General features: G+C 48.7%; 1 protein-coding gene across 2 annotated transcripts in view; it reads right to left on the reverse strand.

Moving 5' to 3' along the window:
• Positions 1-19,270, reverse strand: part of mtcl1 (microtubule crosslinking factor 1) — a 233,074-nt gene that overhangs the window by 151,635 nt on the left and 62,169 nt on the right. The window lies entirely within an intron of this gene.

Raw genomic sequence — 19,270 nt, forward strand, 5'->3', positions numbered from 1 at the left:
AATTTCGAATTCCCCTGTTTGGGCAGGTGGGGGTGTATTATCCAATTTGGGATGTTTTGCTGAATCAAAGGAAGCAAACAAATGTCAGTTGTTGTCGTTCTGAACAGATACTTTCATGATGGTCATTTTTAACTTCTTTTTGGGGAATACTCAACAGAAAAGAAGTTCAAGCTTGATAGGGGTGGGGGGAATTCAGATTGTCCAGCTGTTCCTGCCAGTTTTCCGCTCCCACCCTGTCCGTGATAATTACCTTCAATGGTTCCGGCTCCCCTCAGGGGAAAAGCTGCTGATAGTTTTCTAAGTGGCCGTTGTAAAACCTGGACAGAGAAACTCTTTCTTGGAGCATTTTAGGCAAACTTTCCAAAGCTGCAGAGGGAAGTGCAATTCTGTAGCTGTCTGTGTGCGCTGCATGGCATTGACGTCAATGGGAGCTGTTTGTTTTTAACAGAATCTAATCACTGAGCTTTCTTTTAGATTTGACAGAGTTTGTGTGTGTTGTGTGTGTCCGTCAGGAAACACTAAAACAAAAAGCTGTGATCAGACTGGAAGCCAACCAGCTTGGTGCTTTTCCCACAGTGAGGGGAAGAAAAGTAGAGGCGGCCAGCACCGGTCGAGGCCATGGAGGCTGAGGTAAGTCGGCCCTTTCAACTGCAGAGCAAGAACATAGGAACATGAATAGGCCATTCAACTGTTTGAGCCACTTCCAACATTCGAACTGAATACAAGGCAAAGGCTTCCAGAACTAAGCCTTGGATGAGAAGGAAGCCTGACTACAGCTGTCCGGCCTGTGGGTACACAGAAAATGGAAACATAGAAACCAGAAGCAGGAGTCGGCCCTTTGGCCCTTTGAGCCTGCTCAGCCATTCATTTTGATCATGACTAGTCAACAAATTCAATATCCTGATCCCCCACTTCCCCCCATATCTCTTGAGAGAAAATGCTGGAAAATCTCAGCAGGTCTGGCAGCACCTGGAAGGAGAGGAAAGAACTGATGTTTCGAGTCCAGCTGATCTTTGTCAGCTTTGACAAAGGGTCATCTGGACTCGAAACGTCCGCTCTTTCCTCTCCTTACAGATGCTGCCAGACCTGCTGAGATTTTCCAGCATTTTCTCTTTTGGTTTCAGATTCCAGCATCCGCAGTAATTTGCTTTTATCCTCATATCTCTTGATCTCTTTAGCCCTTACAGTATATCTCATTTCTTGATTCACACAACGTTTTGGCCTCAACTACTTTCTGTGGTAGTGAATTCCACACATTCACCACCCTCTGGGTGAAGAAATTTCTCCTCACCTCAGTTCTAAAAGGTCTACCATTTATCCTCAAACTATGACCTCCTAGTTCTGGACTCCCCCACCATCGAGAACATTCTTTCTGAATCTATCCTATCTAATCCAGTGAGGATTTTATAAGTTTCTATGAGATCCCCACACTCTTCTAAACTCCAATGAATATAATCCCAACCAAATTAGTCTCTCCTCATCCAAAATAATCACAGAATTCTGCAGGAGGTTCCCACCTCTACTTTATTTTGCAGGTCATTTATTTAAATTAATTTATGGGATGTGGGCATCGCTGGCTAGGCCAGCATTTATTGCCCGTTGCTAGTTGTCTTTGAGATAGTGGTGGTGAGCTGCCTTCTTGAACCGCTTCAGTTTATGTGGTGCTGTTAGGGAAGGAGTTCCAGGATTTTGACCCAATGACAGTGAAGGAACGGTGGATAGGGATCAAGGGATATGAGAAAGGAAGAGGTGATGTGGGATTTGGGAGGGAACTTACAGGTGATGGTATTCCTAGGTATCTGCTGCTCTTGTCCTTCTAGATGGTAGTGGTCATGCGTTTGGAAGGTGCTGCCTAAGGAGCCTTGGTGAGTTGCTACAGTGCATCTTGTAGATTGTACACACTGCTGCTACTGAGCGTTGGTGGTGCAGAGAGTGAATATTTGTGGGCTGCCAATAAAGCCTAGTGTGCTGCTTTGTCCTGGATGGTGACAAGCTTCTTGAGTGTTGTTGGAGTTGCATCCATCCAGAGCAAGTGGAAACCATTCCATCACGCCCCTGACTTGTGCCTAGTAGATGTTGGACAGGCTTTGGGGAGTCTGGAGGTGAGTTACTCATGACATTACAAATTCAGAATAAGTGGGTGTAAGAGAAGCCCTAACCCATAATAACATGTCTGACAAAAACCTATCAAACTCAGTTTTGGAAGTTTCGCTGATTACCCCAGCATTTTAGCAAAGTGAGTTCCAGATTTCCACAAAACTTTGTTGAAGAAGAACTTCGATAGAATCATAGAATCCTTACAGTGCAGAAGGATGCCATTCAGCCCATCGAGTCTGCACCGACTCTCCGACAAAGCATCTTATCCTGGCCTATGTTCCACCCTATCCTGATAACTCCACGCATTTACCCAACTAATCCCCCAACTAGACAAATCTTTTTGTACCTTTGGTACTTTATTCCTAATCAAAAAAGCCCATTAAGTCCGGTCAGAGTCCCCAACTGAGGGACAAACCAGATCCAAGCTGACAAGACAAGAACAGACACCCCCTCCTGGGCTTGATCCGAGCTTCATCTTAGCCAAAAGGCTGAGAAGGTTTTGAGAAATTATATCAGGCAAAGCCTCGGTTTGACCTCATTGGCCACCCTGATCGCTTACTCTACCCTAGCTCAGGGAAACCGCAACTGCAGGCCTCAGCACACCCCCAGTGCAATGGGCTAACCGCGTCCCCTGCAAGATCATGGTTCCACCCCTGCCAGGTAACAGCTTGGACACTACGGGCAATTTAGCGGGGCCAATCCACCTAACCTGCACATCTCTGGACAGTGGGGGGGGAAACCGGAGCACCCGGAGGAAACCCACGCAGACACGGGGAGAACGTGCAAACGCCACACAGTCACCCGAGGCTGGGATCGAACCCGGGTCCCTGGCGCTGTGAGGCAGCAGTGCTAACCACTGTGCCCCCGTGTCGCCCTAACTTCTTTCTTCACAAATACTAGACAAATACTAGAGGTGGGGACCTCCTGCTGAAAACTGTGATTATTTTCTGTGTATCCACAGAATAGCCATTTATAGCCATCTATGTTCCCATCCAAGGCATATTTCTGGCAGCCTCTGCCTTGTATTCCTGACAACAGGCTCCTTGTATTACATGTTTCCCTATTCATTACATAAGCACAATAAGGATGGTGCCCGAATTCACTGACATAAACTGGCCCAGACTACATTTCAAATCAAAATTAAGCTGCTGCTCTTTCTTAATTACACAAGATTTTTCGGCAGCAATCAACTGCATTTGCAGAAAAATTGCCCTCTTTGTCTTGACAACATTTGCTCACATTTGTTCTTATTGATACTATTGTATATTCTTCTCTTGCATTTTCTCAGTCTTTGTGACAAGCCACAGTTACAATTCCTACCAATGTTTCACTGTTATGCAGCACAATCTTTTCGCAGTGCCTAAGAGTTTGAGGTTTGGAAGTCCAAAGAGTTAGAGAGCCCATTAAAGGCCTGGGGGCCCACAAGGAGGTTTTTTCCCCAAATAAACAAAAGTTTGAGGGACAGCCATTCCCTGGTTCATTCCCCATGGCAATGCTTTGACCAATCAACTCTCACCAACTTTTACAGATGCACCATAGAAAGCATTCTTTCTGGTTGTATCACAGCTTGGTATGGCTCCTGCTCTGCCCAACACCGCAAGGAACTACAAAAGGTCATGAGTGTAGCCCAATCCATTACGCAAACCAGCCTCCCATCCATTGACTCTGTCCCCACTTCCCGCTGCCTCGGCAAAGCAGCCAGCATAATTAAGGAACCCACACACCCCGGACATTCTCTCTTCCACCTTCTTCCTCCGGGAAAAAGATACAAAAGTCTGAGGTCATGTACCAACCGACTCAAGAACAGCTTCTTCTCTGCTGCTGTCAGACTTTTGAATGGGCTTGCATTAAATTGATCTTTCTCTACACCCTAGCTATATTCTGCACTCTCTCGTTTTCTTCTCTATGAACGTTATGTTTTCTCTATATAGTGTGCAAGAAACAATACTTTTCATTGTATGTTAATATATGTGACAATAATAAATCAAATCAAATCAAATCAAACTGACTGACCTGGTTTGAATTCAAACGAGAGCTTGGCAGTTAACTGCGCTCTATTACATTCTCAATGGCAATGCCTCTTCCTATCAGAATCCACTTGCCAACCAGTTAGCACAGTCTTCTCATGCAGTATAAATTGTTATTCCCTTTGTAATTGATATTCTTGAGAATTCTGTCCTGATGAGTCCAAATCATAAAACTTCGAAAGCAGATATCTTTTTCAGCAAAAGTTATAAGGATTTGGTTTGCTTACAGTCTTTGTTTTAGATAATAATAACGATCTGTATTATGCTATCAGCAGTGGTACACCTGCTTTCATTGTCATTTCAGCCCCTCAATGTGGCCATGCAACGATCTGTGGGCCTCTGAACTCTGCCATCCGGTTTGAATGGTGGTTAGAAGTCTGCACCGTGTGGGAGACAATCACTCACCTGCGATTTTCCCCGGGTTGGCCAACTAATGGCAAGAGTGCAGGCTCATCATCAAATGGAGGACAGTGAGGGGCCTCTTGAAACTTGGGGCGGCACGGTGGCACAGTGCTTAGCACTGCTGCCTCACAGCGCCGGGGACCCGGGTTCGAATCCCGGATTGGGTGACTGTCTGTGCGGAGTCTGCACGTTCTCCCCGTGTCTGCATAGGTTTCCTCCGGGCGCTCCAGTTTTCTCCCACAATCTGAAAGATGTGCTGATTAGGTAAATTGGCCATGCTAAATTCTCCCTCAGTGTACCCGACTGTGGTGGCTAGGGGGTTTTCACAGTAACTTCATTAAGTGTTACTTGTGACACTTATTAGTGTCATAAGTAAGCTTACTTGTGACACTAATAAATAAAGCTAGGGAGCCAAGAGGAGGCCCTGCAGCCTGGTAACACAGCAGGTTGGCCTCACAGGAAAATCAGGCAGAGGAACTCCAAAATGGAGTTGTCCTCTCTCCAACCCTTTCAAAGAGATGGAGGCGTGTGGGCTCTCTGCCTGCGATTGCTACTGAACCAAAGCAGACAGAGGGGGCCTCTATGCCTGCCTGGGGTGTTGGTGCTACCCCACTGATGCACCTCAATGAGCACCCGGAAACAAGGCTTTAGAACTGAAGGCTTTAATACATTAACAATGAAACTACTAACACAAATTCACCCGTTCAGACTGAAGGGGTCCTGCCGGAGCAGGGGGTCTTATACCCTGCCACCGGAGGCGGGACCCCACTGGAGTGTGCCACGATAACACTTAGGACAGGTAAACACCCTAACCCAACAACATAGTACAACCCCCATAACAACAACACCCTAGCCCAACAGTAACACAATAACAACCCCAGTGGTGAACCAACGATGGTTCACCACATTCACCCCTCCTTTAGGAACCAAAGGTGGCGGGGTGGATGAAAACAGACAATGACAAAAAACATAACAGGATTCACAAGTCCAGACGGTCTGGAGGACCACACCGACGCTGCGATCTTCTCAACACCGGTTGCGAAACCGGAGCAGGTGCTTGCGGTGGCTCTCTCAAAGCAACATCTGGCTGTCCCCTCAAAGACTCCCGGGCCGGCCGGCCCTGATGAGGCGATGGTGTAGGGGATCCTGGAACGTTTGGTGGTGGTGGTGGTGGTGATGATGGTGGCGCCGATCTCCGAGTCTCAGGCAAGCTGTACATGGGAGTAAAAGTGTTATGCACTGGTCCCGGTGCTGACCGCGCCACGTCTGGGGAAGTAATGAGGAGTAGTGGATCTGTGACTGGGGGAATAGGAGCGACAGGAGTTGCTACGTCCCCTGCGGGCGCCAGGTCTCTAATGGAGACAGTGTCCTCTCGCCCGTCAGGATATGCCACATAGGCATACTGAGGGTTGGCGTGGAGGAGTTGGACCGGTTCGACCAAGGGGTCGGACTTGCGAGCCCTCACATGGCGCCGCAGAAGGACGGGTCCTGGGTACGTCAACCAGGCTGGCAATGAGGTCCCCGAGGACGACTTCCGAGGGAATGAGAACATCCTCTCGTGGGGAGTAGCATTGGTTGCCGTACACAGGAGGGAGCGGATAGAATGGAGCGCAGTTGGAAGGACCTCCTGCCACCGGGAGACTGGAAGGCCCTTGGATTTCAGTGCCAGTAGGACAGCCTTCCAGACTGTAGCATTCTCCCTTTCCACCTGTCCGTTACCCCTAGGGTTGTAGCTCGTGGTTCTACTAGAGGCAATCCCGAATGAGAGCAGGAATTGCCTCAAGTCGTTGCTCATGAACGACGAGCCCCTGTCGCTATGAATATAGCAGGGGTACCCGAACAGGGTAAAAAGCTCACTGAATGCCTTGATGACGGTGGCAGTCGACGTGTCCGCACAGGGGAAAACAAACGGAAACCGGGAAAATTCGTCTATTATGTTAAGAAAATAGACATTCCGATCCGTTGAGGGAAGGGGGCCCTTAAAATCTACACTCAGCCTCTCAAAAGGGCGAGTGGCCTTGACCAAATGTGCCCGGTCTGGTCGATAAAAGTGTGGTTTGCATTCTGCGCAAATCCGACAACTTCTAGTAACTGACCTGACCTCCTCCACCGAGTAGGGTAGGTTGCGGGCTTTTATGAAGTGGTAGAGTCTGGTGACTCCAGGATGACACAGATCATTGTGGAGAGCCTTCAAGCGGTCCTCCTGCATGATGGCGCATGTTCCGCGCGAGAGGGCATCCGAGGGCTCATTGAGCTTCCCTGGACGATACATAATATCGTAATTATAGGTGGAGAGCTCAATTCTCCACCGCAAGATCTTATCGTTCTTGATCTTGCCCCTCTGCGTGTTACTGAACATAAACGCCACGGATCGTTGATCCGTGATCAGGGTGAACCGCTTACCTGCCAGGTAATGGCGCCAGTGTCTGACTGCCTCCACAATGGCCTGAGCCTCCTTTTCCACCGCTGAGTGCCGAATCTCTGGGCCTTGAAGGGTGCGGGAAAAAAACGCGACGGGCCTGCCTGCCTGGTTTAGTGTGGCGGCTAGGGCGAAGTCCGATGCATCACTCTCCACCTGGAAAGGGATGGATTCATCCACCGCGTGCATCGTGGCTTTCGAGATGTCGCTTTTCAAAACCTTGAAGGCCAATTGGGCCTCCGGCGTAAGTGGGAAGGTCGTGGACTTAATGAGCGGACGAGCTTTGTCCGCGTAGTTGGGGACCCACTGTGCATAATACGAAAAGAACCCGAGGCATCTCCTCAGTGCTTTCGTGCTAGCGGGCAAGGGAAGTTCAGTGAGTGGGCGCATACGGTCTGGATCAGGGCCAATGACCCCGTTTTCCACCACGTATCCGAGGATGGCTAACCTACGCGTACGGAATACGCACTTCTCCCTGTTATAGGTCAGATTCAGGCGAGATGCAGTGCGTAGAAAGTGTTGGAGATTCGTGTCGTGGTCCTGCTGGTCATGGCCGCAGATGGTGACGTTATCCAGGTACGGGAAGGTAGCCCGCAACCCGTTCTGGTCCACCATTCGGTCCATAGCACGCTGGAAGACCGAGACCCCATTGGTGACACCAAATGGAACCCTGAGGAATTGGTATAGACGACCATCCGCCTCAAAAGCCGTATATTGTCGGTCCTCTGGGCGGATGGGGAGTTGATGGTAGGCGGACTTAAGGTCTATGGTAGAAAACACTCGGTACTGCGCAATCTGATTGACCATATCAGAAATGCGCGGGAGAGGATACGCATCCAGCTGCGTGTATCTATTAATGGTCTGACTATAGTCGATGACCATCCGAGGTTTGTTCCCGCTTTTGACTACCACGACCTGCGCTCTCCACGGACTAGCACTGGCCTGTATGATCCCTTCCTTGAGGAGCCACTGAACCTCAGATCTAATAAAGATCCGGTCCTCAGCGCTGTAACGCCTACTTTTAGTAGCGATGGGCTTGCAGCCAGGTACCAGATTTTTAAAAAGGGATGGTGTCGTGATCTTCAGGGTGGATAGATTGCACGCGGGGCGCTTTGGGCAATTTGGAGGCTGCGGCTGGTTCCCTACTGCCAGTGAAGGGAGTGGCCCACCGTACTGTAGGATCACACTCCTCATGTGGGCCATAAAGTTTAGTCCGAGGAGAATTGGCGCGCAAAGGTGAGGTAGCACAAGGAGCCTGTATTGTTCGTAAACTGTGCCCTGTACCTCAAGAGTTACCATACATCGTCCTTGGATCGGTACAGACCGGGACTGTGATGCCATGGAAATTGTCTGTTTGGCAGGGAGAACCCGGAGTCCACACCTTTTAGCAGTTTCAGGGTGTATGAAACTTTCGGTGCTCCCACTGTCAAACAGACAATTCACAGTTCTGCCACTAACCTTTACCTCCATCATGGAATGTTCCAGTCTGTAATGCCTGGTCTGATCCAGAGAGATCGACGCCACCGTTGGCCCCTGGGCGTCACTGCATGCTGCCGATGTGGATGCTGAGGACCCCTGCTGGTCGCTCCTAGTCGTCGTGGACCATGATGGCCGCCCCCATGAATCGCATGTGGCCGAGGGCTCCAAGCGCAGCGACTCCTGGTGGTCTTCCTCCTCCTCTGTCTGCCACGATGGCGCCGTCCTGAGATCGCACGTGGTCGGACCTCGTGGGTACTGCAGCGCCGAAAGAGATGGTCTCCGTTCTGGAGGGTTACATGCTGCACTGCCGTTTTTAGGTTTGGACCTGCAGACTTTGCCGTAGTGGCCTTTTTTACCGCACTGGCTGCAGATTGCCGTTCTTGCCGGACACTGTTGCCGTGGATGCTTGGCCCCACCGCAAAAATAGCATCGCTGGCCACCTGGAGCTGCCGCCGTCGTCGAATCGATCTGGGAGCGCGGGTTCGCGGGGCGAGGAGGGAGCAGAGCTTGCTCCAACCACGTTGACTGCACGTGGTCCTCGGGGTACAGCGCCAAGCTCTTCGACGCCGCCTCCAACCTCACGGCCATCCCCATTGCCTGGGTCAAGTTGAGTTTCCCCTTTTCTAATAATTTAAGTCTGATGTACGAGGACCCTACCCCTGCTACGAACGCGTCTCGGGCGAGGTCTTGCATGTACTGCTCGGCGGAGACATCCTTACAGTCACAACCCCTGGCAAGCTGCAGGAGTTCATTGGCGTAGTCTTCTATGGTCTCGCCCGACTGCCGACGTCGTGTAGCGAGGAGATAACGAGCGTGAATCTCGTTGGGTGGCGTAATGTACCTATTCTTTAGGAGCTCGACGGCACCCTGGTAAGTGGAAGCTGCACGAATGGTTAGGTAAATCGTGTCGCTTACCCTTGCGTGGAGGACCTGGAGTCTATCACTGTCTGTAGTGATAGCTACCGAGGCTGCCAGGTAGTCCTCGAAGCACTTCCACCAATGTTCGAACGTGTTAGCTGCACCGACCGCACGTGGGTCCAGTGTCAGACGATCCGGTTTTAGGATCTGTTCCATATTCTCAGTTAATGTATTAAATTGATGCACCTCAATGAGCACCCGGAAACAAGGCTTTAGAACTGAAGGCTTTAATACATTAACAATGAAACTACTAACACAAATTCACCCGTTCAGACTGAAGGGGTCCTGCCGGAGCAGGGGGTCTTATACCCTGCCACCGGAGGCGGGACCCCACTGGAGTGTGCCACGATAACACTTAGGACAGGTAAACACCCTAACCCAACAACATAGTACAACCCCCATAACAACAACACCCTAGCCCAACAGTAACACAATAACAACCCCAGTGGTGAACCAACGATGGTTCACCACACCCACTCCCACCCCCACCCCAACCTCCCCCCACCCCCGCCCCCCTCCCTCCACCCCCCCCCCATCCCCGCCATCCACCTCCCCCACCACAGAGTCTCCAGGCAGCTGCACCTTACCCCACTACCTGTGGTGACTGGAAAATCCCAGTTGTCCTCCGACAGTTGGAACTCGTGTGGTCGTTAACAGACTCAACTGGCCGCCCACTGCCTGAGGACAGGCGGCCCTGTCCTCGCCATCGATTCACCTCACAGGAAGCGGCACGGGGGTGGGATGGAGCTGGGGGATAAGCCTGTAACAAGGCAAAACTTCCATGCTCTCCCTGCTCTGTTCCCAACCCCAAAGGGGGCTAAAAGTCCATGCCTGTGTGTTAGACGCTGACTGCCTTATGCTTAATAAACGAATCAAAGATCAAAGTATATTCACCTATGATGGTACTTTTTTGCTTCACCCACAAACTGATAGCCTTTTCCTACATATAGAATCTCTCCAGTGTAGAAGGAGGCCATTCAGCCCATCGAGTCTGCATCAACCACAATCCCACCCAGCCCCTATCCCCATAACCCCATGCATTTACCCTAGCTAGTCCCCCTGACACTAAGGGCAATTTATTATGGCCAATCCACCTAACCCACACATCTTTGGACTGTGGGAGGAAACCCACACAGACACGGGAAGAACGTGCAAACTCCACACTGTCACTCAAGCCGGGAATCGAACCCGGGTCCCTGGCGCTGTGAGGCAGCAGTGCTAACCACTGGGCCACCGTGCCACCCCATTATAGCTTTCAAAATCTAGTGCCTTTTAGAACCCAGATTCAAAGTGAACGTCTTCCTAAGTATTGAAAAGATATAATTGCCTCAAGTAACATGAATGTGGCCAGAGACTGTAATTTAAAACCTTACGGGGTTAATAAGGTTCATAGATGTTCCATCAATTCAGTGACTGCCTTGCATGGAGTTCCACTTCAATCACTACTTTCCATGCGGTAGACAATTTATCACTTACATGGGCCAGTCAAATTTCAGTTTTGACACGATATCAGAGCAGGAAGAGAAGTGTAAATCTGCCTTAATGTTGATCATTTGACTGTAATCTCAATGATTGCAGACAAAATCATTCATTTCAGACTGGCATTCCAGCACTTAGGGTAAACCAATCCTATAAAATGTGTTTATTATATATTATAAATACAGTGGCGCAGTGGTTAGCACTGCTGCCTCACAGTGCCAGGCATCCGGGTTCGATTCCAGCCTCGGGTCACTGTCTGTGGGGAATTTGCGCATTCTCCCGGTGTCTGTGTGGGTTTCCTCCAGGTCCTCTGGTTTCTTCTCACACCTCACAGCTGTGCGGGTTAGGTGGATTGGCCATGCTAAATTGTCCCTTAGTGTCAGGGGGATCTGCAGGGTAAATATGTGGGGTTATGGGGATAGGGCCTCGTTGGCATTGTTGTCGGTGCAGGCTTGATGGGCCGAATTGCCTCCTTCTGCACTTCTTTGATCCAGTAGGTGCTACAGACAATGATGTACCAAGTGGGAGTAGTGATTGAAAAAACAGGAGAGAGAGAACCATTTCTCTCGGCACGGTGGCACAGTGGTTAGCACTGCTGCCTCACAGTGGCAGGGACCTGGGTTCAATTCCCCACTTGAGTCACTGTCTGTGCAGAGTCTGCATGGTCTCCCTGTGTCTGCATGGGTTTCCTCCGGGTGCTCCGGTTTCCTCCCCCAGTCTGAAAGACATTCAGCTTAGGTGCATTGGCCATGCTAAATTCTCCCTCCGTGTACCTGAACAGGTGCTGGAGTGTGGCGACTCGGGGATTTTCACAATAACTTCATCGCGGTGTTAATGTAAGCTGACTTGTGACACTAATAAATAAACTTTAAACATTTTGGTCACTTCACAATCTGAAGCTTAAGAATTCACTAGATTAAAAATGGGAAGAGTGCAGGCCATGTGACCCACTGAATTACATCACTGTCCATGCCTAATTCTCTAATGATAGCAGCCAGCTGCATTTTGAACCGTTTTATTGTCTCTCCTACCCTGGCAGATTACTTCAATCATTTATCACTCTCAGAGTATCTGTTTTAAATATACTTCTCAGCTCTTTTAAGTTATTCTCGCTGGCCTCACTCCATCACTCTTACTTCAAAAGGATTATCTCCTCTGTCATTTAATGTTTTATAGATCTCAGCGCTGAGGTCCCAGCTATAAAGAAACAACTTTTCTCCTTTCTTCCCAAGGATGTGGGTGACACTTGCAGGACTGTGTCTGTTGTCCTTCCAGCTTCAGTATGGAATGACATGTTACACCACTTCAGTCACCCACACAGTGCCGGACTGGAATCATGTGCAGACCAGACTGGGCAGAACCCTTCCCATTAGGACATGAATTAATCCGTTGGGATTTCACAATGAACCCCCCCAGCACTTTTCATGGTATAAATAGTTTTTGCTGCATTTCTATAAATGACTGTATCTATTGAACACAATTCCTCAATTACATACAGTGGGATTAGGGACTATTGATCCTGGAGTTGCAGGTCAAGCATATTACTGTATTGATATGAAGCTCCCATCGTATCACCAGAACATCCTGAAGTGATTCGCACACGGGGAAGGCATGGTGGCATAGCTGGTAACACAGCGCCAGGGACCCGGGTTCGATTCCCAGCTTGGGTCACTGTCTGCGCGGAGTCTGCACGTTCTCCCCGTGTCTGCGTGGGTTTCCTCCGGGTGCTCCGGTTTCCTCCCACAGTCCAAAAGACGTGCTGGTTAGGTGCATTGGCCACGCTGAATTCTCCCTCTGTTTACCCGAACAGGCGCCAGAATGTGGCGATTAGGGGATTTTCACAGTAACTTCATTGCGGTGTTAATGTAAGCCAACTTGTGACACTAAATAAACAAACTTCCTTTTTGAATGGCGGGCTTACATTAGCTGTTCCTCCAATCTGTAGGAACCATTCCAGAATCCAAAGAATTTTGGAAAATGACCACCAATGGATCAACTATTTCTCGAGCCACTGCCACACTAAGAAATAAACTTTAAAAATGCATACTTTTCTGAACTCACACCAAGTCCCATTCAGCCATTAGCCCTGTACTTCCTGATTCACATTGACTTCCGGTTCAGCAAAGCTTCAGTTGTAAAATTCTCATCCCTCTTTTCAGATCCCGCCATGGTGTCACCTATCCTTCCCTATCTTTGTAACCCCCTCCCCTCCCACGGCCCTCAAGGATATCTGAGCTCCTCCGATAAAGCTGCTGCATAAATGCAAGTTGTTGCTGTAGTCACCGTTACAGAGGCAAATGTGGCAACAATTTGCTCACAGGTTCCCCAACAAACACCAATGACTAGTTAATCCGTTCTTGGGAGCTTTCACTGCACAGCCTGCATTTCACCCAATCTATGTTCACAACTCATTCCATTTACACTGGGAGTGAAACATAGAAAATAACAGCAGGAGTAGGCCATTCGGCCCTTCAAGCCTGCTCCACCATTCAATATGATCAGGCACTTTCAGTATCTCATTCCCACTTTCTCTCCATACCCCTTGATCCCTTTAGCCACAAGGCCCATGTCCAGCTCCCTCTTGAACATATCTAACAAACTGGCCCCGACAGCTTCCTGTGGTAGAGAATTCCACAGGTTCACCATTCTCTGAGTGAAGAAGTTCTTCCTCATCTCAGTCCTGAATGACTTACCACTTATTTTTAGAATGTGACCTCAGTTCTGCACTTCCCCAACATCGGGAACATTCTTCCCCCATCTAACCTGTCCAGTCCCATCAGGATTTTATATGTTTCTTTGAGATCCCCCCTCATTCTTTTAAATTCCTGTGAATACAAGCCCAGTCGATTCAGTCTTTCTTCATATGTCAGTCCTGCCATTCCAGGAATCAGTCTGGTGAACCTTCGCTGGACTCCCTCAATAGCAAGAATGTCCTTCCTCAGACTAGGAGATCAAAACTGCACACAATGCTCAAGGTGTGGCCTCACCAAGGCCCTGTATAACTGCAGCAAGACATCCTTACTCCTATACTCAAATCCTCTTGCTATGAGGGCCTGCTTGCCATTGGCTTTCCTCACTGCCTGCTGTACCTGCATGCCGACATTCAGCGACTGTTCCACCATGACACCCAGGTCACGTTGCACTTCCCCTTTTCCTAAACTGCCACCATTCAGATAATGGGTCCGGGTTGTTGCCCTTTCCAATGCACGCAGACTGATGATCAGAACTGAGAATTGTTCAGCTCAGCTAGGCCTTGTTTTGTCCCAGTCAGCCAATGCCTCTTGCTCACGGAAGGATCTCAATACTGCCCAGTCCCCTCACCAAGCCCACTCCCCTCCTTCCCCACACAAGTAATATCACCATAAGAAAAAAATTGGGTCATTCTTCTTCCGACTGTTTTCAGGGATTTGAGTCTGCAGGATGGGCGCAATGTTTCCCTGCATCGCCTGTGTTTGGAAGGGGGATTGGTTGGTGCACTGGCAGCCTGGCCAGAAAGCCGGCTGTAAGAGTCGAGAGGAATAGATGGGTCATTCTCCAACTTGGCACAGGACTTCACCCCTTGGTTGAGGGGTCAATCATGAGGGGACATAGTTTTAAGATAAGGGGAAGAAGATTCAGAGGGATTTGAGAAAAATGTTTTCACTCAAAGGGTGGTGAGAATCTGGAATACACTGCCTGCTTTAGAGCCTTTAAAAAATATTTGGATGAGCACTTAAACGATCATAACATTTAAGGATATGGGACAAACGCAGGACAATCAGGTTCGCGCGACTTTAGTGGTAGTTATTGTTGGTGCAGACTCAATGGGCCAAAGGGCCTTTTCCGCACTGTACGACTCAATGGGTCCGAGGTCAACAGACCTTTGCGTGGTCCGTATCCCGTCTGCTATGATTCCTGTGGCAGCAGGGATGGGCAAATTCAGCCCTATGGATCTTGGGGTTAAAGGGATCAAGAGATATAGGGGAAGGCGGGATCAGGGTATTGAATTTGATGATCAGCCATGATCAACGTGATGTGGAGATGCCAGCATTGGACTGGGATGGACACAGTAAGAAATCTCACAACATAACACAATTGCGAGCTTTCGGAGTGTTGCTCCTTCATAGGTGACTTACCTGATGAAGGAACAGTGCTCTGAAAGCTTGTGGTTCCAAATAAACTTGTTGGGCTTTAACCTGGTGATGTGATGCTTCTTGCTATGATCAAAGGGTACAATTTTGTCTTTTAAAAAGCATTTAGACAGTTGCAAGGGTAAGATGGATACAGAGAGACATGGGCCAAATGCGGGCAATTGGGACTAGCTTAGGGGTTTAAAAAAAAAGGGCGGCATGGACAAGTTGGGCCAAAGGGCCTGTTTCCATGCTGTAAACCTCAATGATTCTAAAATGAATGATGGAGTAGGCTTGAAGGGCTGAATGGCCTCCTCCTGCTTCTATTTTCTATGTTTCATACAGAGATTGGAGCCCATCCTTTCCAGCGTGTAGGTTGTGGCAGACTCCATGACAGCACTTGCGGACCCAGCCACCATACAGCTTCTGCTGGCCAATGTCTCAGCTTCCATTGCAGCAGAGGCCGGAGGAGATGCCACTTTGGCAGTAAAACGGCAACTATTGGTTTCCGAATTAGGCAGCAATGTAATTAATTGTACGTCAGGCACTTCCAGATATCTTTGAGTGATGTAATGAGCCCAGACATCAAAGGCAATTTTCTCTCCCTTCTATCTCGGGTGCTTCAAATTACAAGCTGCTGATTTATAAAAACCGCCGCAAGGTGAAAGGTAGTCTAAACCCGGATAAAAACAAAATACTGTGGATGCTGGAAAACTAAAACAAAAGCAGCAAATGCTGGAAAATCATAGAATCAGTGTAGAAAGAGGCCATTCAGCCCATCGAGTCTGCGCCGACCACTATCCCACCCAGACCCTATCCCCTTAACCCCATGAATTTACCCTGGCTAGTCCTCCTGACACTAAGCGGAAATTTAGCATGGCCAATCCACCTAACCCGCACATCTTTGGACTTAGCAAGTCTGGCAGCATCTGTGGAGAGAGAGGGACACTTTGAAGAAGAAATGTTGCCAGGTTATTCACCCCACCCCTACGCAGGGTGTTATGTGGCAGTGGAGGCAGCCCGTCATTGGCCAGCAGTGAGATTTTCCAGTCCCGCCGCTGTCAAAGAGCTTTCCCGTACTTTGCACTCTCCTCCGCCAGGGAAACTGCAGTACAGATGCTCCCTGACCTGCTGAGTTCTTCCAGCATCTTCTGCTTGCATTATAGTCTATATCTCCAGCATTTACACTCAGCTCCCTATCTCCCAAATACACCAAGGCACTTTGCACCATTACAAATGCAATTGGTGTTAAAAGGTCCCAAGGAACACATACTTTACCCAGATCAAAACAGCCACTGAACAACTCCAAGGATTTAAAGGGACTGTAAATTCTTGTGCTCAGCCCTTGTGAAATAGGAGCTTCACAGGAGGTGTACTGGAGGTGGGAGAGGGAGCCTAACTGCGAGGAAATTGTTTCTGATCAGCAAGTTAAGAGAACAGAAGTCTGGATTAGAGCTTCAGCCATCTAAATTCAATTCCAAATTGAAGTTGAAGATTAATAGTCACTTTGGAATAAACTGTCAACGTTAAACCTTTGGATTTTGGAATTCCACCCCCCCCCCTTCCCCCCAATTCAGGTCAGGGGATTGAGGAGGTAATCAGCTGGTGAAACTAAAACTAGACACGCATTATCAGGAAACCATAGGTTTGACGAGCTATTCTGGAAGGAGGAAATGAATAAAACATAGCAAGTTGATAAAGAAGCTAATTCATCCTGCATTATCTTCAGCATCTTCTCCTTGGTGGAACTGTGTATGGCGGTAGCCACTGAAAGGCATGTTCAATGTCATTGCTGCCCATCTCCACACACACGGGTTGCAGGTCAGACTCGGCTAAACGGGAGAAATTATTATTCCGGACTACACTAGATTTCCAAAAGGCAGCACTGACACTTCCAGATTTCATTACATTTCAGAATTCACATTTCACACTGGCCAACGTAGTGGCCCAGTGGTTAGCACTGCTGCTTCACAGCACCAGGTGCCGCGTTCAATTCCCGGCTTGGGTCACCGTCTGTGCGGATTCTGCACGTTCTCCCCCTGTCGGCGTGGGTTTCGTCCGGGCGCTCCAGTTTCCTCCCACAGTCCGAAAGACGTGCTGGTTAGGTGCATTGGCCATGCTAAATTCTCCCTCAGTGTACCCGAACAGGCGCCGGAGTGTGGCGACTAGGGCATTTTCACAATAACTTCATTGCAGTGTTAATGTAAGTTTACTTGTGACACTAATAAATAAACTTTAAACTTCAGACTATTCACCAGGTTAAAATCAGAAGGTTTAAAATTATTGCAGCAGTCCCGTGACTATTTTCAGAGTACCTACCTTGTCTCTTAATTCTTTTTGCAAGTTAAGGGAGGGTGTATTTTTGAAACCAGTAAGATAAAGGTATGTTCCCACAAGTCTCAGACTGGAGCCTCCTGCTGGCCAGGTAGTGAATCTGACTGGGTGCCAGAGAAGAATTTGATTGAAGTGAGGTCTTGCCTCCATTTTAAAAATGGGAGTTTGAGTGCCCATAATCTCCAGAGTAAAAAGGTGCACAAGTCAGGAATGTGAGGGAATACTCCCCACTTGCCTTGATGGGTGCAGCTCCAACAGCACTAAAGAAATTCGACATCATCCAGGACAAAGCAGCCCGCTTAATTGGCACCACATCTACAACATTCACTCCCTCTACCACCGGCGCTCAGTAGCAGCAGTGTATGTTATCTACAAGATAGTAGTTAGCACTGCCTCACAGCGCCAGAGACCCAGGTTCGATTCCCAGCTTGGGCCACTGACCATATGGAGTTTGCACATTCTCCCCATTTCTGCGTGGGTTTCCTCCAGGTGCTCCGGTTTCCTCTCACAGTCCAAAGATGTGCGGGTTGGGTGGATTGGTCATGCTAAATTGCCCCTTAGTGTCAGGGGGACTAGCTAGGGCAAATGCATGGGGTTATAGGGATAGGGCCTGGCTGGGATTGTGGTCGGTGCAGGCCTGATGGGCCGAATGACCTCCTGTGCACTGTAGAATTCTATGATTCTATGATAAGATGCATTGCAGAAAGTCACCAAAGATCCTTAGACAGCACCTTCCAAACCCAAGACCACTTCCATTTGGAAGGACAAGGGCAGCAGATACATGGGGACACAAATTCCCCTCCAAGCCACTCACCATCCTGACTTGGAAATATATCGCTGTTCCTTCGCTGGGTCAAAATCCTGGAATTCCCTCTCTAACGGTATTGTGGGTCAACCCACAACACGTGGACTGCAGCGGTTCAAGTAGGCAGCTCACCACCATCTTGTCAAGGTTAACCAGGGATGGGCAATAAATGCTGGCCAGCCAATGGCACCCATGTCTCATGAACGAATAAAAAAAAACTTCAGTCATGACTCTTTTTTTTCCGATTGTGATGAATAAAGAATTTTCTTTGGGCACAGATGATGCTGATTCTCACTGACATTTTGAAAGTAGCTAAAAAGGGGATTCTTTCAAAGAAAAAGAAAGTGGACTAATCTCTCCATAAGTATCAGTGTGATAAAATGTGTCTACTACATTTTCTCTTTTTTGCCACATATGATGATGCTCAGTGACATATGTCTGACAATATTTGTTGCTGCAAGTTAGACTGAGCTGTTCCAATCCTTTCCTGCGGTACCATAAATTCCCAACAAATCTACCCAAAATGCATGGCCCTTCTCATGGCATCGAATGGGAAAGTGTTCTGTACAACAGTTGTCCCTGACCCCCAGCGATCCAGACCATAAAATAGATGAACAAGAACATAATAGCTTACATTTCTATCGTTAAAAACACTGACAATCATAGAATGATCATAGAAACCCTACAGTACAGAAAGAGGCCATTCGGCCCATCAAGTCTGCACCGACCACAATCCCACCCAGGCCCTACCCCCATATCCCTACATATTTACCCACTAATCCCTCCAACCTACGCATCTCAGGACACTAAGGGGCAATTTAGCATGGCCAATCAACCTAACCCGCACATCTTTGGACTGTGGGAGGAAACCGGAGCACCCGGAGGAAACCCACGCAGACACGAGGAGAATGTGCAAACTCCACACAGACAGTGACCCAAGCCGGGAATCGAACCCAGGTCCCTGGAGCTGTGAAGCAGCAGTGCTAACCACTGTGCTACCGTGCCGCCCCACTAAAATAACAAAAAGGCTGAAATTTATATGATACTTAAGCATGCCATCAAAACGACTCTTAAGGGCTTTGTATCAATGGTAGTAACAAAACCGGAGCAGGAGTAGGCCATTCAGCCCCTTGAGCCTGCCCCGCATATTCAATAAGGTCATGGCTGATCTGACTGAGGTACGAATTCCGCATTACTACCT

This window comes from Mustelus asterias, chromosome 7, assembly GCF_964213995.1.
Source record: "Mustelus asterias chromosome 7, sMusAst1.hap1.1, whole genome shotgun sequence".
Lineage (NCBI taxonomy): Eukaryota > Metazoa > Chordata > Chondrichthyes > Carcharhiniformes > Triakidae > Mustelus > Mustelus asterias.